This window comes from Coturnix japonica, chromosome 5 (genome assembly GCF_054131305.1).
Source record: "Coturnix japonica strain WE chromosome 5, WE-NBRP24, whole genome shotgun sequence".
NCBI classification, from domain to species: domain Eukaryota; kingdom Metazoa; phylum Chordata; class Aves; order Galliformes; family Phasianidae; genus Coturnix; species Coturnix japonica.
The window spans coordinates 6,428,360-6,451,905 of record NC_140667.1 but is presented as its reverse complement, the minus strand read 5'-3'; the positions used below and the strand labels follow the sequence as shown (position 1 = coordinate 6,451,905).

At 39.8% G+C, this 23,546-nt stretch overlaps 1 protein-coding gene across 5 annotated transcripts in view; it reads right to left on the bottom strand.

Annotated features, from left to right (window-relative positions):
• MPPED2 (metallophosphoesterase domain containing 2) overlaps window positions 1-23,245 on the bottom strand; it is a 164,864-nt gene extending 141,619 nt beyond the window's left edge. The window contains exon 1 of one of the 5 annotated variants that reach the window (XM_085549943.1): window positions 23,015-23,245. The gene's annotated coding sequence lies outside the window, so the exon portion shown is untranslated. The remainder of the gene's footprint in view (window positions 1-23,014) is intronic. The other 4 variants (XM_085549945.1, XM_085549946.1, XM_015863521.3 and 1 more) reach the window with 4 other exon arrangements.
• Between the last annotated feature and the right edge of the window lie 301 nt (window positions 23,246-23,546).

Genomic DNA, 23,546 nt, shown 5'->3' with positions numbered 1-23,546 from the left:
TTGTTTGTTTGTTTTTCACTTCTCTCAACAGTTGAGTTAAATCCTACTGAAAGACAATTTTTACTGTTAATAATAATAAATAGCACACTCAAGGCCTCTACTGAGAGACAGATGCTTTGTGCTAATTTGTGCAGTCCTAAAGGAACTTATTCTAATCTAGAAATATAAGGTACCAAAGGAGGTCTGTTGTTATGTTAATGCCAAGTTTTGAATACACTTGGCACTTTATGAATGAATAACCTCCATCTTTTCACAGTCATTTGGAACATATATAACAGATAAGCAATACACATATTTAGTGTAGCAATGCTTTAAAACTGTTAAGAATTGATATAAAAATTTACTATGAGGAACAGTACAGAGGGAGGCTCTCTGTTTTGTAAACTCTATGCCATAACTATACTTAAAGATTGACAGAATTTCACCTCGTGCATTTGTTTTCCATCTGCCTCACACCTTCAGTGGCAACATTCTACACAGCTCACTTTCAGACCCAATTTGGCACATGCAAGAGCTCCCAGATCACGTCTTCTTTCTCTGAGGCAGTTTTGGTGCACCCTTGTGCTAGCAAAGGGTTAAAAACTTTCTTATGTTCCTACTGGGTCGTAAAAGAAACTGCTGAAGCTGATCAATGACCACTGTTAAGACCTGGAAACCAATTATAAACCTGAAAATTGTGATGAACAAAGCTCTGAAACACTAGAATGAAAACTACTGAATTAGTCCAGTTCATTAAAATCATTAATAGTCATGAAATGAAAACCACCAGAGTCCAAAAAGGCTTAATGCCCTATCCATATTAATTAGATGGGAGCAAATCTGAAGTGAAAAGCAGCACATGCTTTGTAGAATTAGCAATTGCTCTCTACAGACTACACAGATCTCTATTAAAATTCAGTTTAATTAAAATTGATCACGTTAAGAAACTGATGTGGTTAATTAACTGAATTCCTGGACTTCTTTTCATACATTTCACAAATGCATTGTACACTGCTTTCCTGGGTGACGGCTTACGTTGCGGTGAAAATCTTGATTTCACAGGTTTGTGCCACATGCTCCAAGAGGCCTAAAGGTGCCACGTCCCACCAGGAAACGCTGGCAGCACCAAGAGAACAGCAGGCCACAGAAACGACCCAATCCCACCACCAGAAACCTACTGGGAGCCTCAACAGTTTATCCTGTAGATCAGCATTGATCTCTGGCTATATAGAAGGAGCTATGTTTTCATGAGGTCAATCATTAGAACTGAAAAAAATACATAGGAAAGATATAAATAGGCACACATACTGTAACAGCACAGACTGATCTAAACAAGCAAGGGGTTTGGTCCATGCAGTTCACAAGAGCAAACATGCAGGTTGCAACTATTTCACTTTGTAAAACTTGCCATTCCCATGTGTTTCACCAGTAAGTACCTAGAACCAGGGCTTGGCTAAGGGCTTAAGTGCAGAGCTGCCCAGGAACTGAGTTGGCACAAGCATCAGTGGGCTGACGGTGTAACCTAGAGGGCTGCATGCTCGTACTTCTGACAGCTTGCAGCTTCTCTTCTAAACAGCTAGATGACATTTTGCAGAGTTTTAAACTTGGCATAAACCACTATTGCCCCACCAGCTACAGGAGATGACTCTTCACTGGACTCAATTCAGCCTATTTTTTATATCACTAATTGAAAGTTAGCCAAACACCAAAGGAAAGAGCATAGTGAATTGTGCCATTCCATTTTCAGTAGGTAGATGCCAGGATTTTCTTCTTCATGCCCCATTCATTGGTGTGTTTTGGTATATGACACACCATCATGCCCTTCAAGACATTATCAGTGCAGCTTCTGTTTGAAAGGAAACAGACTGACTAACATCACCACTGGCAGAGCATCCAGGTTATCATCAAGGCTACCACCCATGTGGCTCCCCCAGTCTTCTCAGCAAAAGCAAATGTGGAATTCCCAGCAATTCTCTTACAGTGCTTCTGGACACAGTTTTACACCTGAATTTTACAAACCTTTCATTTACTTTCAGATGTATGTGAATAATGACACTGACCTTGGTGTAACTATATCTCGTTCCTTGTAACTTCTGACCGTTAAGTAAACACTACAATGGTATTTTCTTCTTGGCATACGTTTTGTTATTTGATCACCACTACTAACATTCAGTGATAGTGCTGGGTTTTTCATACATATGTTGTATATCAGCCACCTGTGAATGTGGATGGACACACACATCTTATCTATGTGTCTGCATATAACCTACTGCATTGAATTCCAGCTTTTTTTTTTTTTTTCCAAAGAAAAAAAGCAGCATCAGTCTGGGATATAAGATACATGGCTGACTCTTAATTCCCTCGTGGCCAAACCCTTGTTAATGTCTTGGCCTGCTTCAGTAAAATGATCATGGTTCAAGTAATGTAAAACACACGCGTTCAATCATTTTCCTTTTCCCTAAAGGCAAACACTTTCTTATCATGGTGAAACAGGAGTTCTGTGCTGATACACTGGAGAGCCTAAGTTCTTTTAAGCCTCATCAGAAAATTGAATACTTACTGCAACCTATCATTTGGAAGTACAGACTAAAACAAAAGCATAATGCTGACTGAACCTCCTGTGTTTGTTTGCATTATCTTGCATTGCATAAGCCTAAACAGCTGCCTTACAAAATGAGAATGTACAAACAAAGACACAAAATCAAATAGAAGAATTTAACTCCAGAAAAACAAAACCAAAACAAAAGCAATCAAACAAACAAACCAAAACACATTGCACCTATTCGCATTTAAAACAGGATTTCATAGCTAATAGTTAAAATACAATCAATGGGAATGGGATGCTCCTGGTACACTGACCTTGAAAGAGAAGTTATTTTAGAAGTAACCACAAAAAAGGCAGGGTCTTAACATAGCAGGTGTGCATTCTTCTCTTGAACAGTGTCTTTTTCTAACCTCTTTTTGTAATAAGAGAACATTCATATTTTAAGAAATTGAGCAACAGTACAGGTACAACTGGATAAAACAGAACTAAAGAAACCACGTGATAATTAAAGCATGTTCTGCACCAGGTCAAAAAATAACCAACAAAAAAAAAAAAAACTTGATCTGAGAAAATGATATCATTAATTTCCTTTATTATTATTTTTATTTTTTTCCTATTAATTCCTATACCAAATTCTGTTTTTCAAATAGGAGTTTCAGATTTTCCTGGGCTACTAGATAAAACTGCATTCATTCCCTGCATAACCAAGTAATGAGCTGAAGATGTCCATTTCAAAGCTGAAGTTGGGGTGTTCACAGAACTCATGAGAGAAAGGGAACAAGAAACTTACGACAATCAAATCCATCCTCATGAACAACAAGATCCCAAACCCTGAGTGAATTCCTGGGCACTCGCCTGGAAATTTTCTGGAGCAGCACAGGCCCCAGCCATACCCTGGAAGTGCAGCTCTGTGTGCCATAGCTCCCTAGGCACTCACAGGTGATCTCCACAGGGCGATAGGAGCCAGCCAGCTGTGCATCCATCATTTTCCTATCATCTTTCCTAAGAAGAGAAAGCTCCAAAGTAGAAGATACAATTGTATCAAGCGTCATCTCTCTGTCATCTGTCTCAACTGCCAGTTGCCTTTTCTTGCTGATAGCACATAAGTGCTAAATCTGTATAAGCAGCAGCTCTTTTAAGAGCATACAGAAAAAAAAAAAAAAAAAAAGATGCTATTAAGGGAGGGAGGGGAGTGATCATCCCTATGATTTTTTTGTCTTTAGGTTGAAAGAGGAAAGGAGTTCATGAAACTCTTCCATGCTAGGAACAGGCATGTCACTACCAGAAAATCAGGACCCATAATACATATGGAAAAGGTTAATCCTCTGTACTCAGCACTGGTGAGGCTGCGCCTCAACTACAGCGCTAAGTGTTGGGCTCCTCACAAGAAATACACTGATGCCCTGAAACACATCCAGAAAAGGACAACAGAGCCAGTGAGGAATCTGGAGTACAAGCATTATGAGAAATGGCTGAGGGAACTGGGATCAGTGAGCCTGGAGAAGAGAAGGCTCAAGGGAGACCTTTAGATCTCTGCAGCTACTTGAAAAGAGGTTGTGGTAATGTGGAGGTCAGCCTTTTCTCCCATGTAACTGGCAGCAAGATGAGAGGGAATGGCCTCAAGTTGCACCAGGTGAGGTTCAGGTAGGATATAAACTAACAATTCTACTCCAAAAGAGTGGTCAGGTGCTGGAGTGGGATGTCCAGGGAGATGGATGAGTCCTGGAAGCATTCAATAAATGTTTAGATGCTGTAACTAAGGTTTAGTGGGAAAATATTGGTGGTAGGTGGACAGCTGGACTGGATCATCTTGGAGGTCTTTTCCAACCTTGGATATTCTATGATTCTATGAAAACAGAATGACAATGCTAAAAACTGAGACAAAGTTTTCATCATTTTTTACAATATGAAGCTACTCTAAGTACAATTACTACCATTATTCCTGATGTGAAATAAATAAAAGATCTACCATTGTAAATATGAGAGCTGTAGTATTCTATTTTAAACAGATTAGAAGGATAAATCCCAAACAAATAAACAGCAATATTTCTTTCCACAGCAGCACAAAACATCAAAACCAAATTGGAAATTAATGTCCTCCTTTAGGTTATCAACAGAGATTATTTTATGTTACTTTTGCATGCCTCATACACAAAATATGTAAATTCAGTACCTCCTGTCATCTGGGATTCTAAACACATCTTGGGCCCATTACCTGAAGCAAGGTGCAGAGCACAGACTTTGGCTGCAGACTGCATACAAGAGGATCTAAATCATGTAAATGAATATGTGGAAAAATGGAGACACTGCCAGAAAAATATTACTGCTGGACCTCATTTCCAAAGGCTTACAGAAAGCACTGAAAGGAAACTGTGCACTACAGAAATTCTTGCATCTGAGTCTGGACACAACTGGCAACATTACTTCTCAGTAAAGCAATACTAATGCTGCCTGAAGGTACAGTTTAGCCCAATATCTTGTCAGCTTGTTAGCACTGAACTCATGAATATATAAAAATCATGTCTTATGTCTTCCTATACGCATACTTAAAGATATCATGGAATATTAAGGACTGTTTCATTATTTTTGTAGTAATTCATCAATAGCTAAGGTGAAGTAACAGCTGCAGTCAAGGTGTAGAGCCGATACACACTTCTCAGTTTTATAACTTTGTAACTGTGGTCAATGGCCACAGTCCATAATTTCATACACTGAACATTAACTACTTTGTGAAAGCTCAGGCCTGTATGGCTATTTCAAGACAATGCTTATCTTCATTGTCACCTTCTAACTTGCAGAAATTCTCAGCAGTGTCTGACAGATATGTGACTGTGTGGGTTTTTTTTTTTTTTCCTCATTTTCCTCAGCGTGACCCTTCTTCAAAACCTAAAATGCTTGAAGTGGAAGTAGTCCAAACTAAAATTACAGGAAAAGGAATTAGTCATTGGATTTTATATGTGAAATTCTGCCACAATAAGTAATAACACTGAACTGAAAATTCTGTATTCTTCTTGCAGTTAGGTAATGTAATGCTTACTTTGGATGTAAAAAGTACACGTATGTTTCCCATGAATTATATACCTTGGCATGCTATTCTAAAAGGACCGTTATTATCATTAACCAAACATGTAAAATCTTGTTATTGGTAAAACACATGAATTATTGCTACAGTCAGATTAAAGTTTACATCTTGACTCTAAATGAAAAAATTACTTTAAAAATTACAAGTTAAATCATGTAGAAGGACACAGAGAACCATGGGCAGAAAGGCAGGTGATTCACAAAATACCCATCCTCAGTAAGTTCAGTTACAGTTCATCATATCATACCAGATCCTGCCTCAATAATCTATTCTTGCACTGCACATGGAACAAGGAGCTTTGAAGCAACCTCTTGCGTTAATTTTGCATGAAAACACCATCTGGCCCTCAACAACCATGTAGGCTATGGATCTATCTGTTATAGCCTAGATATGGTCAACATGATATTGAAAGGTCAAAAAAGGGTCTAATTATATGCCTTAGTACTTATAGGCCACGGTCACTGGAGCATGAACGTAATCACTCAGGCCAAACAAGAGTTATTTATAATTTTAATTACCAGTGAATCAGACATGTCTCAAAGAGTTGCTGCATGTAAAAGAATTATATGATTGCCGCTCAAAGTAACTGTCTTTTCTTGTTTGTGTCTAAAATAACCCCTTGAGATACTCTCCATTAATTTCCTGTTGATATGTTTAGAATCCATCAGTCTCCTCAACCAATGCCTACTAGTATTCAAAGTACTGTACAACTAGACACAAAAAACATTAAGTTATAATTGTATTATAGAGTTTGGGAAAAACCAAGAATTCCAAACCTTAGACACATCAAACTAAGGCTGACTGAACAATTCCCCTCGCTCCCTTGCATTTGCAACACACTACAATGACATTTTATCAAGTCTCTTTGCTTTTCCATTGAACACGGTGGATAACCTGGAGAAGAAAGAATACTTGTAACTAAAGAAAACCTCACTTTATCCACTTAAAAAGATAAAAAACCTGAAAAGCTTATACAACACCATCGCCTGCCTCAGAAACTACATAATGCTATGCAAATCACTCAAATTGCTTTTCTACCCCTTCAGATGGTCACTAGTTCCTCTTTTCTTCTTTTTCCTAAGACTATTTCACTTAAGATGTAGGGTTTGATTTACAAAAGTTTGAATAGTTTGTGACTGGAGCACTTTCAAAAGCAACCTCAATGAAATTGCAGCTTTCAACATATGGAGTGCTGGTTGTCAGTAAATATTCTAAAGCAGATACCCTGAGCATCTTACAATTAAGTACTTAAGAACAAAATCAGAACAGTAATTCCCAGCTCTTCTGGAACAACTCTTGTAAACTCTGTCTTCTCTTCCTACTCATCTGCAACTTCCAACAGTTTTCCTTTTCTTCTGGACACACTGTGCTCCCCCACTTCACCCCTATCAACAACACTTAGCCACCAGGACAGAACACAACTCAGAGGCTTGGAAGAACGTTGCTGCGGCAAAAGATGACCTGTGGAAGCATGGCTATGTTGGGAAAATCATGCTGTAATCATCAACAAAAGCCTATGAGAAAGATGTTAATACAGGGTAAGATATAAGCAGTAGGCACTAAGATAAAAACTTCACTCTATGAGAGGAAGTACTGTGTGCAAATATATTTGTATGAACTATAAAAGAAACATGAGTTAATAGAATTTTAAAAAGCATATCATGATTCCTAAAATAATAAAGATAAATAATCCACTACTATTTCTCTGGGAAAAATAAATAAGTAGAATCCCTGTTCTTTTAAATACCATCATCACATGGGATAACCCATGGCAGAGTTCAGTCTGTTTTGGACTTCAATCAGTACTAATGTTACTGTACGTGTCAATTTGTTGTGTGTAATTCAAATACAAAGATCTGAGAGATCTATGCTTTGGAGATCAACAAAGAAAGATCTCAGTTTCTGTCCTGAGGATCGCTGGGGTTTTGCCCCTCCAAACCTCAGCTGGGTGATGACAGGGAGTGAAACAGTGTCAGATCAGCTTCCTGGGGATCATCCATCTGTACTGGCAGCACAGCTGCCCTCTTTGAGCACAACTGTCCTCTACATCTGCCCTCTGCCAGGTCTCTGATGTGACCCAACTGCACTTCAGGCAGTGCTCTGTGAACAGAGTGCAAGTATTCCTGCTTGATTCCTATGTTTCTGACTGCTTAGAGTACTATCTTTTTCCATCCAAGGTTCTCAAGGGCCCCCCTGTAGCTTCAACCAGAGAAAATAAGAACTACAGTTTAGCAAGTCACATGCACTCACATTTAACTGATCTGAACTTCACAAAGACTGACATAGTTAAAAAGTAATAAAGTGCCTATAATTTTTGCTGAACTATGGCATTAGCAAGAAGAACGCCCCTAATACTCAGCTACAGCAGTTCTGTTTGCCTCTGTGTTATATTCATTTGCACATTTCACAACTTCTGATCCCAGAAGTTACAGCCCCAGTGTGAAAAAACCTACATGGGGTGTGCAGCATGGATCAGATGAGCTGCAACACATTGAGACATCAAGAAAACTCTATTGTCTCAGACACCCCATCACCAGTTTCATTCTTCAGTTCTGCTCCCTCACTGCTCATACAGTTCTATCTCCTCTCAGAGGAGCAGTAGGGATGATGTGTGCTCAGATCAGGTGTGGCTGTCAGTACTGATTCCAACACCTGCAGCCAACATGTACAGCCAACACTGGAGTCACAATGCACCACTGAATACACTTGCTCCATAGCACAGACACAGTCAATCCCAGTACACATACATAGTTCGTAGAATAGGCTTCCAATAATAATAAAGAATTAGAAATTCAATTTAAATAACAGAAAAACCAGATACATGAGTGAAAATCTGTTTCAGTACAAAATCTGCAAATTGAAAGACTTCCGGCCAAGCTTAAGACCATCTCATGCTGCCATTGTTAGCAGCCATTTTAAGCATGCATAGGTTAATGCAGATTTCTCCCAAGTTTATAGATAATTAGATACAAAAAGAACAGTCAGTTATATAGTCAAAGCAGCTGGAATAAAATGCAGAACTAGAACCAAAGACAAAGATAATTATTAAACAGAAAAAGGTAATAAATTGGATCATTTACTTCCATATTTATGCTTTCAGTCGTTAATCAAATCCATTTCCATTTCTAATTTTACAATTTTTCTTTTCTTTTGACCTTTAATAAAATGTTTCAATTGATCAAGGTAATAAAAATGTGAGTTATATGAGCTGGCACAGACAAAGAGAGACTGTAGAGTAATCTGTGTTCCAGATATAACAAGGAAAATGCCTGCGATTAAGTACAGGGTAAAAGAAATCTGAAAAAATAATTAAAAAATCCAAGCATTATATACCTCTCTGAAGACTTTCACTAGGAGGGTTTGTTGTTGATGATGATGATTTAAACCATTAACAACCAAAATAAAGTGCCTTTGGGACAGTAGCTGTCTTTCATTTGACATGCACAACCTATCTGCTCATTAATATGATCTTTATAAAGCACATAAAATAACATTTTCATCTGTGCCGGACCTTCACTTCAGATATATCCCAAACACTGAACTGTTTCATAACATAATCACTTTAAATTGTTTCCAGGGTTTTCTAAGTATCAGCACAGAACTGTGTCAGGAGGAACATAATCGAAGCCTGCAAGCCTGTCCACTAGTAATATTATTTGTTTCAATTGATCTCCTTTGAATAGCTGGTATTGATTTTCTACATCAGAACTCTTATGCAAAAGAACATTAAAAGCGAAATTATATATATATATATATAATAATATAATATATAATGTTTTATATTTTATATATATATATATATATATATATATATATATATATATATATATATATATATATATAATTTTTTTTTTTTTTTTCCCCTTTGTCCCATTAAGGAACACTGCTGAAGGGTAACAATAATCATCAGAGATTTTAAAGTCTGAGCTGAACAGATTGACCATTTAGGAGTTCCGGGAAAAATACATCATTTTTTTCCCTTTTCTTCTTTTAAAAGAGTTCTTACAACAGGGCAATGTCACTTCTACCAGAAAGGATGTTTTCTTCCTTGGACACAGACATTTAGTTTAAATGTGTTATTCCATTACTGTCTGGCCTCATGTACGTGTATTCCTCAAAGCGCTCCTCACAGAGTTCAGGTAAGAAAGGCATCATGGAGGAAAAAAAAAGGATAAAATAAAGCAAATAAAACCAAAAGCATGCAGTCTTCACTGGGGGACTAGTGGAAAGAAGAGGCTGGACTCTAGGAAAAGAGATTGAGGTCAGAGTGTGCTTAAGAGGCACGAGAAGGAACTGAGCAAGTACAGAAGATTGGGAAAGCAACAGAAAGGCTGCAGGAGCATTTGGGAGAGGTGACAAAGGGATCTATATCAGAAAAATAAATTTAAATATATTCAACACTTCAGAAGACTTTTCAGTTCTTGCATATGGATTTTTTTACTGGAGAAATGCATGACAGGTGGTTCAACAGGTTTTCTTACTCCTCCTTCAGCAGCCACAGACTGACATAGCTATCAACAGTCGTGACAGTCTAAGGAGACTTACATTCCACAGTTAGCTAAGCTCTTGAACATCTCTCAAGTAATAACTGCATTTTTTAAAAAATCATACAATGATAATTTTGGTCCAGTATTACACTTACTTCAACATATTTTAATTAGTCAAGAGATATGTAGCAAAAGATATCATTCCAGTATAGTTACAGAATTGCCATCACCATTCAGTTGATTCAGGGTAAAGTAACCCTGCTTATAATTACTGCTATAGAATCACTAAGGGCACACCAAGTAACACACTTCCTTCCACTCTGCCCACGCTTGGAATTAGGTATGTCCAATACAAGACGCAGGGCTCCATAAAGAACAAGCAATGACATTTCACTGCTAGGCTGCTGATGCCAGAGAGGGAATTCAGATTTCAGAGTGTGATGTCTGCGTTGCATGGAGGAACGCAGCATGTCAGAGTGGGATTCAAAACAACCAGCACACTAAAGTCCTGAAAAATAGGAGCTCGCAGAACATCTTGCATGCCAAAGCTGGTACATTTATTCTGCCAAGCATACAAGTGCCAACACACAGAATATCAGTCCTTCTCCTGAGGGCAGACTTTTGCATCTTCTCTCTGTAAGATCTGATAAGGGTTCCTGATTTTTTTGTTCTTGTTTTGGGGTGTTGCTTTTTTTTAAAAAAAAATCTGTTTCATTTCACATCCCAACGTGACACACACACAACTCAGGGTTTAGGAGGTCAGGCTCAATGCCTTCCTTACCAAACAAAGCTCAAGTCCATGCTTCCCAGCTCCAAGGACGGTGCCTTGCCTCCAGGGTGCATGTAAAGCTGCAGTGAAACTCCAGCAATTCTCCTGCTAAACTTTCTATGCAGAAAGGAATAGCAACCAAAGGAAAAAGCATGAGAAAGAATGAGCACAACTGGCCATCTATGAAGATAGGGTACTTTGCCTCCAGATTCTCACATTATGCTATCAGCTCCTGAGTGTATTTGGGATAGTTTCCACCCTAGTGGCAAGTTTTCTGAGAAGGGAGAAGAGAGGCTCTTTTCTAACACTGCCCAACACATGTCCGACCCCACTGTCTCAATCACTCGGTTGTTCTAGCAGTTGTGTTGCATCATTGTCCACATCCTGCAAATTTCTGGCTTTCTTTCATAATTACTTACATATATTTTTCTACCTTAGAACTCCGCTTTTTTAGCACTACTGTGTTTTAGTTTGCATCATTTCCTAAGGAAGATGGTTTCCCCTCAGAATGAAACTCACACCTTTGTGCCTGAAAAGCCAAGAAGTGACAAAGAATATCAGTTGACTAGGAGATAACTAAGATAAAAACCTAAAACCCAGATTAAACAAAATCCAACTAGAACTTTTGATTACTGCAGTGTGCTGGAATATCAGCACCAGTTGCTGAAGGCTATGGACTAATAAAAGAATATTCAAACAAAAAGCATATTAACTCCGAGTGCACATTTTTATTTAATTAGAGGTAAAATAGAAGGAACAGTAATAGGTCAATAATAATGACTTATTACTTCCTTTATGTGGCACATTTACAATAAATGGTAATTTACCATTAGAGAGACATATTAAATTTTTTTTTTTCCTGCTAAAGAAATTAACATTAGTCATGTTGAGAAAGAGAAGGCTCTCCATTGCCAGCATGAGGATTTGCATTCAGTGAGGCAGTCTGCGGATATTACAGACCCCGTTCCCCTTTAGCAATGCAGGAAGAATTAAAGCATAACCATGTATGACATCATTCCAGCTGTAGCCGATGGGCTACAGATCGTTTCATCCATGCTATTTGAAAAACATTCCACTTTCCAGTCATTAGACTTGCTAAATGGATTCACCTGCCATACCCTTGGAATCATTAAAAAAAGAAATAAATATATCTTTGGCATACAAGAGTCTTGCTTTAATTTTAGTCTCATAGCTGATGGTCTACAACTATAAATTCTTTAAAATAACTAAAAAATAACCACGCATTTTTCACTTACTCCATTGGAAAATAAAAAAACCCCTGCATTTCCTGCTTTCATTTTTGCTCCAGGCTTATTTCAAAGTTTCAGATTAACTATCACCAGGAACTTATACAACACATCTTCCTAGACAAAACTAGTCATTACAGTGGGGCTGCACTGTGCTTTAGTATTTGTAAGTAACTGCCTGTGACCCTGCTACATAGAAAGCAGATTAGTTTACTGATTTGAAGTCTACTGCCAACTTCTTTAGCTATTCAACAGCAAAACAGCTGCTTTTTAACACTCCTTCCAATCATAGGAAGGTATCGCACAATTTTAGCATTTATTATGGCTGCACTCAACTTCAGACTCATTTAAAAGCTTCAAACCTACAGGTGGGATTTTTAAAGCTGCTGTTATATCATTAATTCCTAATTGGGCACCCCAACCCTCTAGGCAAGATTGGAAAATCTCATCATAAAAAAGAAAAATCTATATTCTATTTTCTAATAACCTAGCTAGCAACAGAGTAACATCAAGGCAAAACATTTAGCAACTGGATGAAGACTGATGTGACCGTAAAAGGAAAAAAAAAAAAAAAATAAGGAAGAAACATTATATCCTAGTTTTAATACTGTGATTCCTGCTCCACAGAGGAGGGAAAGGAACCAGACTGATGAAGGAGGGAGGAAGGGAATTTTCACAGAACAAATTAGGATCCAACGCTTCGCAGATCTCTTGAAAACAGAACAGATTCAACAGCATTGTGCATTGTTTGGGTGTATTGTTGGAGTAAGGTTAAAACCACACGGCCTAGATGGCAAAGAACATTTGAAGAGAATATTAAACTGCTACTGTGTAATAACACAAAGCACAATGTTAAAAATAAAAAGAATGAAATATTACTAAAAATGTACCTCCATGTATTAGAAATGCAGAAGAGAGCAATTTAAAATATGAAGTTAAATATCAATACCTAACTCTGTTGGGCTAAAGATGTTATAAACCCTAGTTACACATGAGATTAACAAATTTCTTTCAGGATATTCATCAGCCCCAGTGACCGAACTAAACTGAGAGACATAATTACATGAACTCTGAGACAACAACAGGAAAAGAATTTCAGTGAAACATTTGGGAGTATCTTACCAATTTAAGATTGCAAATGATTTGAAACACACCTCTCCAACTACACCAGGGTGGGGCATGAAAGCACTAATCTAATGTAGACCATTCCTACTCTAATTAACAGGCATTTAAACAATCACATTTTCTAGGAGAAGGGGGAAAAAAAAAAAAAGCACAACCCACTCTCATTGAAGATTTTAAGCATTAATTTCTCTTTCTGAGTTTCCTAAATTCTGGAAAAGTTGTAGAATTCAGTAATAATTACTTTGTTGAGCCCTGGAAAAGTAAATATCCTTAACCACCTCAAACAAGAAAAGGGATTCCACTTATTTCAATACTTCTTGGTTTAAAAATATTTATTTAATTATTTTTGAAATCCAGGTAAACTAGCATAATCAGAAGGAACCCTTATGGTTCAGCATATTTGTTATACCTGATAATCCGAGACCTGCAGGACAGCTTAAGGTCCTGTAGTACATATTGCCTAAAGAGCTGGCAGTTCAAATTTTCCAGTACCTCCTTTGTTCAGGAGCTTGGGCAATACAGAGAAGAGAAGGTGTAAACTGAACAGCTGAAATCCCTGAGTAAGCCAGCATCAGGGTTTTAAACACGCTCAGCTCTCTTGGTGACTTTGTCCAAAGAGCTCCTTTGGATTCAATTAATTCTGCTTACTCAACGATTCAAGCTGTAGCAACTCGGTAATGCTAAGATTCACCACACTGGGACAATAGCATACACAGCTAGTTACAACCATCACTTGGATCCCAAACATCCATAAAAGATAGTGCAAGCATTTGCGTTAGAGAAAAAACTGTGCTTTTTGGAAGGTGAGCAGCAACGGACAGCATTTGACCAGTAGGTTATCTTTCCTGTTCTAGTACTGCAATGTTTGACTCATGAACAAAATGGGTATGGTCTCTGTTATAATCCTGAGCAGAAGCACTGTACACTGAGGAGTTAGTGGTCCATGTGACAGTTAACCTGAGCAGAGCTAGGTCTGTGCTTCCTCTAAACATGACCTTCAGGCTGGGATGTGCTGTGCACATCCCTTGGTCACAGAATAAATGTCACCAGCTAAGGGCAAGAGAGGAGCAGCTCCCAGCTGGTACCAGTGATTACACCACTGCACAGCCTTGTCTGTATCTGGGAGTACAGCAAGAAATTCTCATGTGATCATACTTTCTTTGGATAGAAGCAGTTTTCTCGTTAGACAAACCTGCACAGCTTGAATGACCAAAGTGCAGTAACCCTTTCTACAGATAGGTCTGAATGATGTGCTGCACAACAATCAGAGTCCCATTGGATGCTGCACAGCTCAGGGTTACTGCTATTTAAAGGGATGCAAGATCACTCATACTACTCTCTCCTTTATTTTGGTTTTAGCTTTTTCTACTGAGATTGCAACAGATCAGCACCTCCCAGTACAAAGCAGTCCAAATTAAAATGTCTTCTCTCAAATACAAGACTGCTCTAAAGCTTAAGCTATGCCACCACCCCAAGCAGTTCTGTGAACATATAGCATTTTCCAGAGATAAATAGGCAATTGAATCTGAAGGTCCATGACCACGCGCTTTTTGTATACAAAGTGCTGTAATTTTGTAATCAATACGCAGCCCTTAGGGGAGGGGGTGAGCGCTGTCAGTGCTTAGTTCAGGTGACAAGGTTTGCTGCTGTCTTTCCGCTTCATGGAAATAAATATGACATTAAAGTGGCCGCACACTTTTATCTGATAGTTACAATGTCTTGGATTCATCAAAAGCAACCACAGAAAAGAGCAAGTAAGGTGATGCTTGAAAACACAGCACAAGCATGCCTACTAGTTCAGATACCCATGTCACCTGGTTCTAGAAGGAAGCTGCCACCACACTTACCACAGCACTGACAGTAATTTTTTAAAAGAAATATCTGGGAGACCAGGAAAATGGAATAAAAGACAACACAGCATTGCTTGGGAAAAGTAGAAAGACAGGCATGCTCTTGCTAATTTCAATTACGGAAGCGTCATTACGTAGGAGACACATTCATAGACTTTCAGGCTTGAAAAGAACCCAGCAAAGAAGCAGGACTTACTGGATACCACTGGTTTAAGGGGACTATTTTAAGCCTAATTACATGAGTAATGCATTTTCTTGGTCTGATGAGGTTATGTTCACCTAACATAGCATTTTAGTTTCATTTTTGTTTTCCAGCAAAGCATCCGGTATTGACATCTACTTTACTAACATCTCCTTTACATCTACTTAGACGAGAGGTACTAGAAGCCTACACCTAGCTACAACCAACTGGGAACAAAGAGTGACTTGAAGTCATTACACATCTAGAAATTGTGCATTTAAACAAGCTGCTATCCTCCTCCTTTCTTCTCATAGCAAGTGGGGGGAGACAGAACAGTGAATTACACAGATCATAGCTCTAGCACTGGATAGCAACCGACTAGAAGCAGGGTATTAAACACAGAAATTGTCTCCTGTGGCAATAGGAGGCTTGCCCTGTTGGTTTTAGTTAGCATTTTCATTTGTGATTAGGACTACAGTGTGAAAAAAAAATACTCGTGATCTTTACAGCTGGTAACAATTTAGCATAAATGGCAAAAATGCACGAGATTACAAAATTTGAAAAAACTAGGTAAATTAGAACCACATGCAAAGTTAATGCACATGGCAAATGTAATCCAAAGCACAGATGGAAGAAGTGAATAAGAGGCACAGAAAGAAAGCTAACTATCAAGGAACAACAATTCCATTTGAGCTCTTCCAAGTCATATTAGCAAGGTTCAAGAACTTTCTTGATGTTGACCACCCTTTCTCCTGCCAGAGGCTTCTGCCTTCTAGCACAAGAGGCAAAACAAGTGATGTACCTGTTCTTCAGTTTCCAGTTCAGAGCCAGGCACATTATAATGTAAACCACTATTGATTTCAGTTCACTTTAATACCCTGGACTGAACTGTGGTGGTGAAGGGCTCCAATTCATAACTCCTGTCAGATTTAGCTGCCACAGTGAAATCCACAGAGGTTGTGAATAAGAGACCTTAGAAATCATTTCAAAGTGAAACATGATTCAAATAGGCAGGTACAATTTGAGGATACATACACCAAATCACAAGGTAAATTATCAACTAGCTCTTCTTCTAAGATGGACAGAGACAGTTTAATTGAATGGACAGCACAGTGAACCAGCAGCTCAGACACAGAGTTAGAAAACCACTGCCCTAGTGGCAGGGGAGAAATGAAGCCGAGGCAGTCAGCAACAATACAAGCACCTTCCATGTTTTGGGTGCTTGTTCTGACCCCTGTATTGCAACACAGCAGGCCCTTTGGGGAACTAGCTCTCATCAATTCTCCCAGCCCCCAGAAGCAACCCCATCTATGAGGCCAGAGCTCCACCCCACAAGACATCCCCATGACAGCTGTGCTGCATGTCATGGCTCGGCAAGGTTACTAAAGGCAGTATTGCTAATGAACCTGTGACACGCAGACACTGAACAAGCTACTTGGGTATTCTTCGGCACTTTGCCTTTTTCACCAAGCATCACAGGAGTAACCAGAAACAGCCTGTACTTCTCCCCAGGCCTAGGCTGCCACTGTGATTTAAGATACTGAATCAAAACTAAAACAACAAAATCAAAAGGAGACAACAGGGAGTCATAACCTCATTGGGCTTGCATTTACTTTTGCACAGACTAAATTTTTTGGCAGGCAGGCACTGCTGTCATACACACAGAAATACTTGTATGGAACAAATGCACCCAAGCACTTCTTTTGTGCCATTACGTGTGTGAGTTTTGGAAAGGCATGCTGCAGCAAACACATACATACAGGAGACCTGGGAAACACCCACTTCATAGCCCTGGGAACCCAGCAGTTCACCAGGGCAGTATCAGAAAAGGAGATATTTACAGTGACAAACTGACACTGCTGAGGCAAATACTAATGAAGCAAAGTCAGAGCGGGGCCCAGAGGGCTCTGAATCTTCTACAGGTATTTTAGAGTAAACCTATGATCTCTAGTATCAAAAGCCACTGGAAGATCAGTAAGAATCAAAATTGTCAACGTGCCAGAATCCACCTACTATAAAACAGAAGGTCACTACAAACTCTCATTAAAGCTGTCTCACCGCTTTGGCCTGATTGAAATGTTTCAAACAGTTTATTATTATCATGAAAGCAAGGGCAGCAGTTGCCCTGCCACAACCTGTCTCCAGGACCTTTGCTAGGAAAGGGAGATTTTAAACACGGTGGAAACCTGAGAAATTGCCAGTAGACAGCAAAGGGCTGCTTGATCAGCTGCTCCAATCTCCAGCAAAGAAGAAACTTAGAGACGCCAAAGTGGTGTTAATGATAGATACTGTAAAAGAGAACTGCCACAGTATGTCTTCCAAGGACTGCTACAAATGCCTAGCTGGCAAAAGATCAAGAAAATAGCTTGCAAGTGCAGTGCCATATCTATAATAGAAGTGCAATGTGACAGGTTTAAAATCCATAAGCTATGCTGAAGTACATAGTTCAGAATCCCAGTGACCCAGCTGGAAGTGAAAATGTAGAAAGCCTTGCCATTTAAACACCACAAGAAGAGCCCAAAACAATCCTATCTCCTTTCTCGTCGCTATTCCTTTGCACTGGAAACCCCAGCAGCCCTCATTGCTTCACCATAACCAGTTGGTTTCCACCCTCACACTTCAGAGACTTCTGCAGATGTTAACTTTAGAAAACACTGAACTGCTAACAGAAAGCTAATAGCAAAAATACAGCACAAGAATGCCAAGCCCAGCGCAGAGGCTTAAAACAATGGGACATGCTAACAGTTGCGCAGGCAAAGGAAACTCCAGCTGAGAGTCTCTGGTCTTCGAGGCAATGTTTTCAGAAGATATTGTAGCCATTTGCTTACAGAAGTACAGTGACTTCTTAACGACCCCTCTGATCACCCACCGTTGTTCTCTGGTTCTTTTTTCTCACCTCATTTGTTTTGGTTCTCCTTCTCCTTTTCACAGCCAGAAGAATTTTTTGTTTAAAGTCGTTTACAAAAATCACAGAATGGTTTGGGTTGGAAGGGACCTTTAAAATCATTTAGTTCCACCTCCGTGCCATAGGCAAGGACACCTCCCTCTAGACCAGGTTGCTCACAGCCCCATCTAGCCTGGCCTTGAGTGCTTCAGGGAGGGAGCACCCACAACCATGTACATAAATCGCATTTAAGTTTTTCTCTTAACTGAAGTTACATCTCTTTTGGCAGAGTTTATGTCTCCTTTGTAATACAATATATTCTATGCCAGACATTTACACAGAAACCTTTAAGGGAAAGCAGTTAGAAAATGGAAAATACACATAGCTATAAATACCTACTGTAGCCACACTCTAGATAGAGCTTTGTTTCATTTGATTTTTAAACTTCAGTTTTGCCCCAGATCAGCAAGAGGCAAAGCAGAAGACACCTTAAAACACATCTGTGGAGACGAAACCCAGAATCAATCCTCACACCTATGATTAAAGAAAGTTGGTATCTTAATAGTAGCTCTTTTTCTAGGTCAGAAGACAGAAGGAAAATGTGAGAATGTTTTCAATGACTCTTTCAGTTCCAGTAATGTCACATCCCCCTCCAAACTCCAGTGAAACAAAAAGCTCCCCAAAATTCAGAACCCTCCCAAACCCAAAAGATGACAAAGAAGCACTATTTTGTTACTGCCCTTTGAGTTAAGTCTGTGAAGAATCAGTATTTGTTCATATCTTTGGCAATCCTTTCCCCATTATCTGATTCTGCTCTTTCTCCTGTATGGCTCTGCTGGTTCCAGGCAAGAGAAAGCAACAACCTTCTTCCTGGTAGCATTCCAGTTGAGCCAAGGTTAGACTAAATTTCATCATACTAAACTTTTTATTTAGAATCTAATATTTGTAATAACAGAAAGCAGCTGGATGACAGCACAGTCCTACAGGAAAGCAATTGGAAAAAGAGCACATGTTCAGACTCAAGTCCTGAGGAACAGAATAGGCAGAGCATGGCAAACTCTCAGAAGGAGAAATGGTGCATGGAAGAGCTGATGTGACAATGAATGTGAAAGAGACAAGAAGCTTTATGTGGACCAATAGCGCCATGCTTCTCACTTTGTGCCCCAAGCTTCTCACTGTTGCACAGACCACACAAATAATTGAAACAAATACAGAAAAGCCATCATTTATCTCCTTGATGCCAACCCCACCTGGAAAGCAAGCTATTATCCTACCCTGTCCATATCATATAGTTACAATTCAGCACACACAGGAAAACATTCCACCTTCCTCCTCAAAAGGTTTATCATCCTTCTTTGAGAGATAAACACAGACAAGATAGCACACATTGGTTCTGCTACCAAAAGGTTCTCAGATGCCAGGCCTGTGAGACAGTAATGATAAAACATTTTCAGTTTTAAAAAGTAGCAAAGAAAAAATAAAACATTCCAGTGGAATTTCTGTCATTCTTGCATGAATATATGCATGTTTTGATAAGCAAGATAAAGAAGATCTACTTGCACTTTAGGCAGAATGTATTTTCAGTTGTCCATAAATTGCAAGCCAAACTTGAGCACAGACACTGCTTGCCTGGAAGCTTACCAAACACATTTTTCTTGAAGTAGCAAAGTACATCAATAATCTTCCTCTAAGTCTTTTATTTCTCACTTGGTAGTAATTACTTTACTTACTCTGCATCACCATTTCATCTTTGTAAAGATACATGCAGTCCCAAAACAAGCTCTTCAGCAGGCTTTTCAGCCAATTCTGAATGTAAGCCTCAAAAAATTCAGCTGTGATTCTAATACGTTTGGTCAAATATACTCAAAGTTCTGATTTCTGGACTCAGATGTAAACAACAATAACACTGTGAACATCTCACCTGTATGTTTGCAACTGAGAACAGAGGTTCAGGCTGACCCTGCCATCTCCTGACTATTTTACAAGTAGCTCAGTGCCCTAATTTGCACAGAATCATAAGGCAAATAATTAAACATCTCCACTAAGAAGGGAAAATACACTTCTCTGCCAGCAGGAAGTAATACAGAGCTACCATTACACAACAAACAGCAGGAACATTTTGCTACAACATTTTTTAAAAAAAAATGCTATTAGGAGTGCTGTATGGTGACAATAATGAAAAGATGGTAGTAAATATCCAAAAGGTTATTGTATGGTGACAATAACATAAAGATGGTAGTAAATATCCAAAACGTTATTTACAGGAAAAACTCACCTGTATGGAAGCCTTTGGACTGCTGGGAAACACTGAGGCAATCTCCACTGAGAAGCAGTCTCTAAGAGATGCTACCTTAGTGGTGGTCAGCCCTTAAATGAGGTCTAGAGGAGATGGAGTCAAGCTCCACCCCTTCCAGGAGCACAGCTAAATTACTCTCACCTGTGCTCCCACAGCTGACCTGACACTTTCCTCAGCTGTGATTAACAGTTTCCCATACAGACATGAGCTGGGTTCTTCTGTGCTCCCCCAATGAATGAGGTGGCCTACAATACCTCAAAAAGGCTCAAAGAAAGCAAGCCAGAATGTAGGGAGAATAAGGAGAAACCTGATAAGGAATACTCTGTCTCAGAGTTCTGGTCAAGCAGCAGCAAGAGCCATATGATGCTAATAACAGGTATTTTCAAACTCAGGTCAAGGATACTTGCTATATGTTCTTGTCAATACACTGTTAACCATGATTGATTTAGTCCAGTGACAGATAATCTATTATGCACTCATACTCCAACCCCACTAAATCAAAGATAGTTTGTCTAGCAGAACAAAATGACACAAAATAGGAGAAAGCACAAAGACAAATTAGTAGCTTTCTTTTCATCCAACTTATCTTTCTACAATAGAAGGAAACTAACAGAGCAAGAACTGTAGCAAGACACTAATTAAAATCTTTATAGAGGATGTAGGGGAGGAAAGGGAGAATACTCCAAATAAAAACACAGATGGAAGAGAAGCAATAGAAGTCCTAGTGAAATGTCAGTGTTACAAATAGACTAAATATAAAGAACAGAGGGGGGAAAAGTAAACCAGAGTCAAGCTGTGTGGATATATTTATACAAACCCTTGGGGTGAGGGAACAGAACCAGGCTCATTGTTCTCCATCAGCTACTGTAAAAAGGGGAAAAATAGATCCTCTCAGAGTACTAATTAGCATAGCTTGCATGCTTGTCTGCTATTTCCTGGGACAGGCTTGCAGCGCCCGCTTTATTCTCTTTCATATTCTTTCCTCATTTGATGCCAATATCTCTGCACAGACAAGATGTTTGGAAACAGTATCTTCTTGCTATGTTTGTCCTAAAACCGATATCCTAAGGAGTACCTAGTGCCATCACAATCCACCTATGCAAAAAGCGAGTGCGTTCAGCCTCTTTTATCATTCACACTTACTATCCTGGCGTTCAGTAACCTGTGCTAGTAACAGGTGATACATTTCTGTGAAGCAAACAATCTCCATTACTGTCATCCAGATACCCTTTGGTGGTTACAATGACTGGAGACAAATGGACTGAGCAAATATATATATAAATAATAAAAAAATAAATAAATAGCAGAGGACATAAACAAAAAAAAGGGGGAAAAAAAACAGGAACCCTGCATTAAGTTGAACACTTAACACTCTGCTGAATAACATCCCCTCCTGACACACACCTGTTATCATACAGGTTGTGAAATAGCAGCTAGTTGCCCTGCAACAGATAAAGCATGCCAGACAAAACCCCAAAGGGCTGCAAAGATAGCTACAGTGTGCAATGTAGCATGGCCCCAAATCAGAAGAGCTGCACAGGCTCTCCACCCACTCCAACCCCCATAGGACAAATGGAATGTGCCTCCATTATCCTATCTCAGAGCAGGACTTTCCTTGGCAAAGTGAGCAACACCTTACACAGCTGCACAAGCCCATTCCTGGCCATAGGAAGCACTGGGTTGCTATGCAAGGGTGCGAAGGTTTGTTAAATAAAATCTCCCCCTCAGGCCTTTTCTTTTAAAGGCCTACATGGCATGGGCCAAAGCTGATTTCCTCTTCCAGCTGTATCTAGCAAGAATAGCTCAGCAACACACAGAAGCTGTGGAATATCTAGCAAGAACAAAATCTTCTTTGAGAACAGTGAAATATTCACTTGGAGGTGTTCACACCCCACTCCATTAATACGGGCCACCCAGCACTGCAGAGTAAATAAATACTATTTTCCATTACATTGTGCAAGCACAGCATACATGACTTCAACTCAGATGTTTCCTCCATAGCTGAGCAGCCTGCAGATAGTTTGGTGATTCCTCATCCTTATTATTCCCTTCCATAGAGAACACACATAGAGTTTTTCTTGTAATGAAAGAAGTACATGTGGATCTACAGCACACAACCCATGCCTGGGGCTACCTGCACCTTCAAGGCCTTACTGCTCCAGAAGGAACACCTGCCAACTAAACTTAATTGTTGTGTGTTTTTCTGCATGCGGAGGAGATAAGAACTCACACTTTAAATGCATCTAGGTTATAGAACCGAATGTTAATGTAAAATCATACTGTTCTCTGGATGAGGAGTCTACGTAAATAGAAAAGAATGTTTATTAGGAGTGCAGCGAAGCTGTGCATCCCCACCTGCACTCCCTCAGCCTGCTGGAAGCACAGTTTACCCCTCAAGTGAGGAACCGAGCAGACTTACAGAGCAGAGCAGCTATATATGCATATAGGAACAACTACAATACATCTTCGGGAGAGTTCAGAAACATAACTAGCAAGTCAGGAAAACCCCTCTGAGGTACAGGAACGCCACAATTCAAACACATTGCTAATGCAACGACGCACAACTTACCTGTAAGAGGAGGCGGTCGGTAGAAGCGGCGAGAAATGGGACATCGCGGCCGCTACAGCGTGCCAGCTTCCGGCACTGCATGGGAGTCCATTTGGAACCTCTGCAGCCATCCTCCAGGGCATCGCCCTGCCCCTCTGCCCGCCTTCCGTGGCAGCCCAGCCCAGCCCTGCCCGGCTCACCTGAGCTCCGCTGGCCGCCCCCCCCCCCGTGCGCTGCCGGGGGAACCGGGGGGCGGCGGCTGCCGGCACCGAGGCGTCACCCAGCGGCGACGGTGGGAACTCAGCGTGCAACACCAAAACATCTCTTAACACCTGCAGGGATGGCGCCTCCACCACCGCCTGGGCAACCCATTCCAACAGCAGAGATGAAATTCTTCCTATAGTCCAACCTGAATCTCCCCTGGTGCAACTCGAGGCCTTTCCCTCTCATCCTATATCTAAATGAGGCTGTGAGGTGAGGGCCTGAGACGTGAGAAGTAAAGGAACAAAAGCTTGGAGAGCCCCAATAAACTACTGAATTACACGTACAGTGT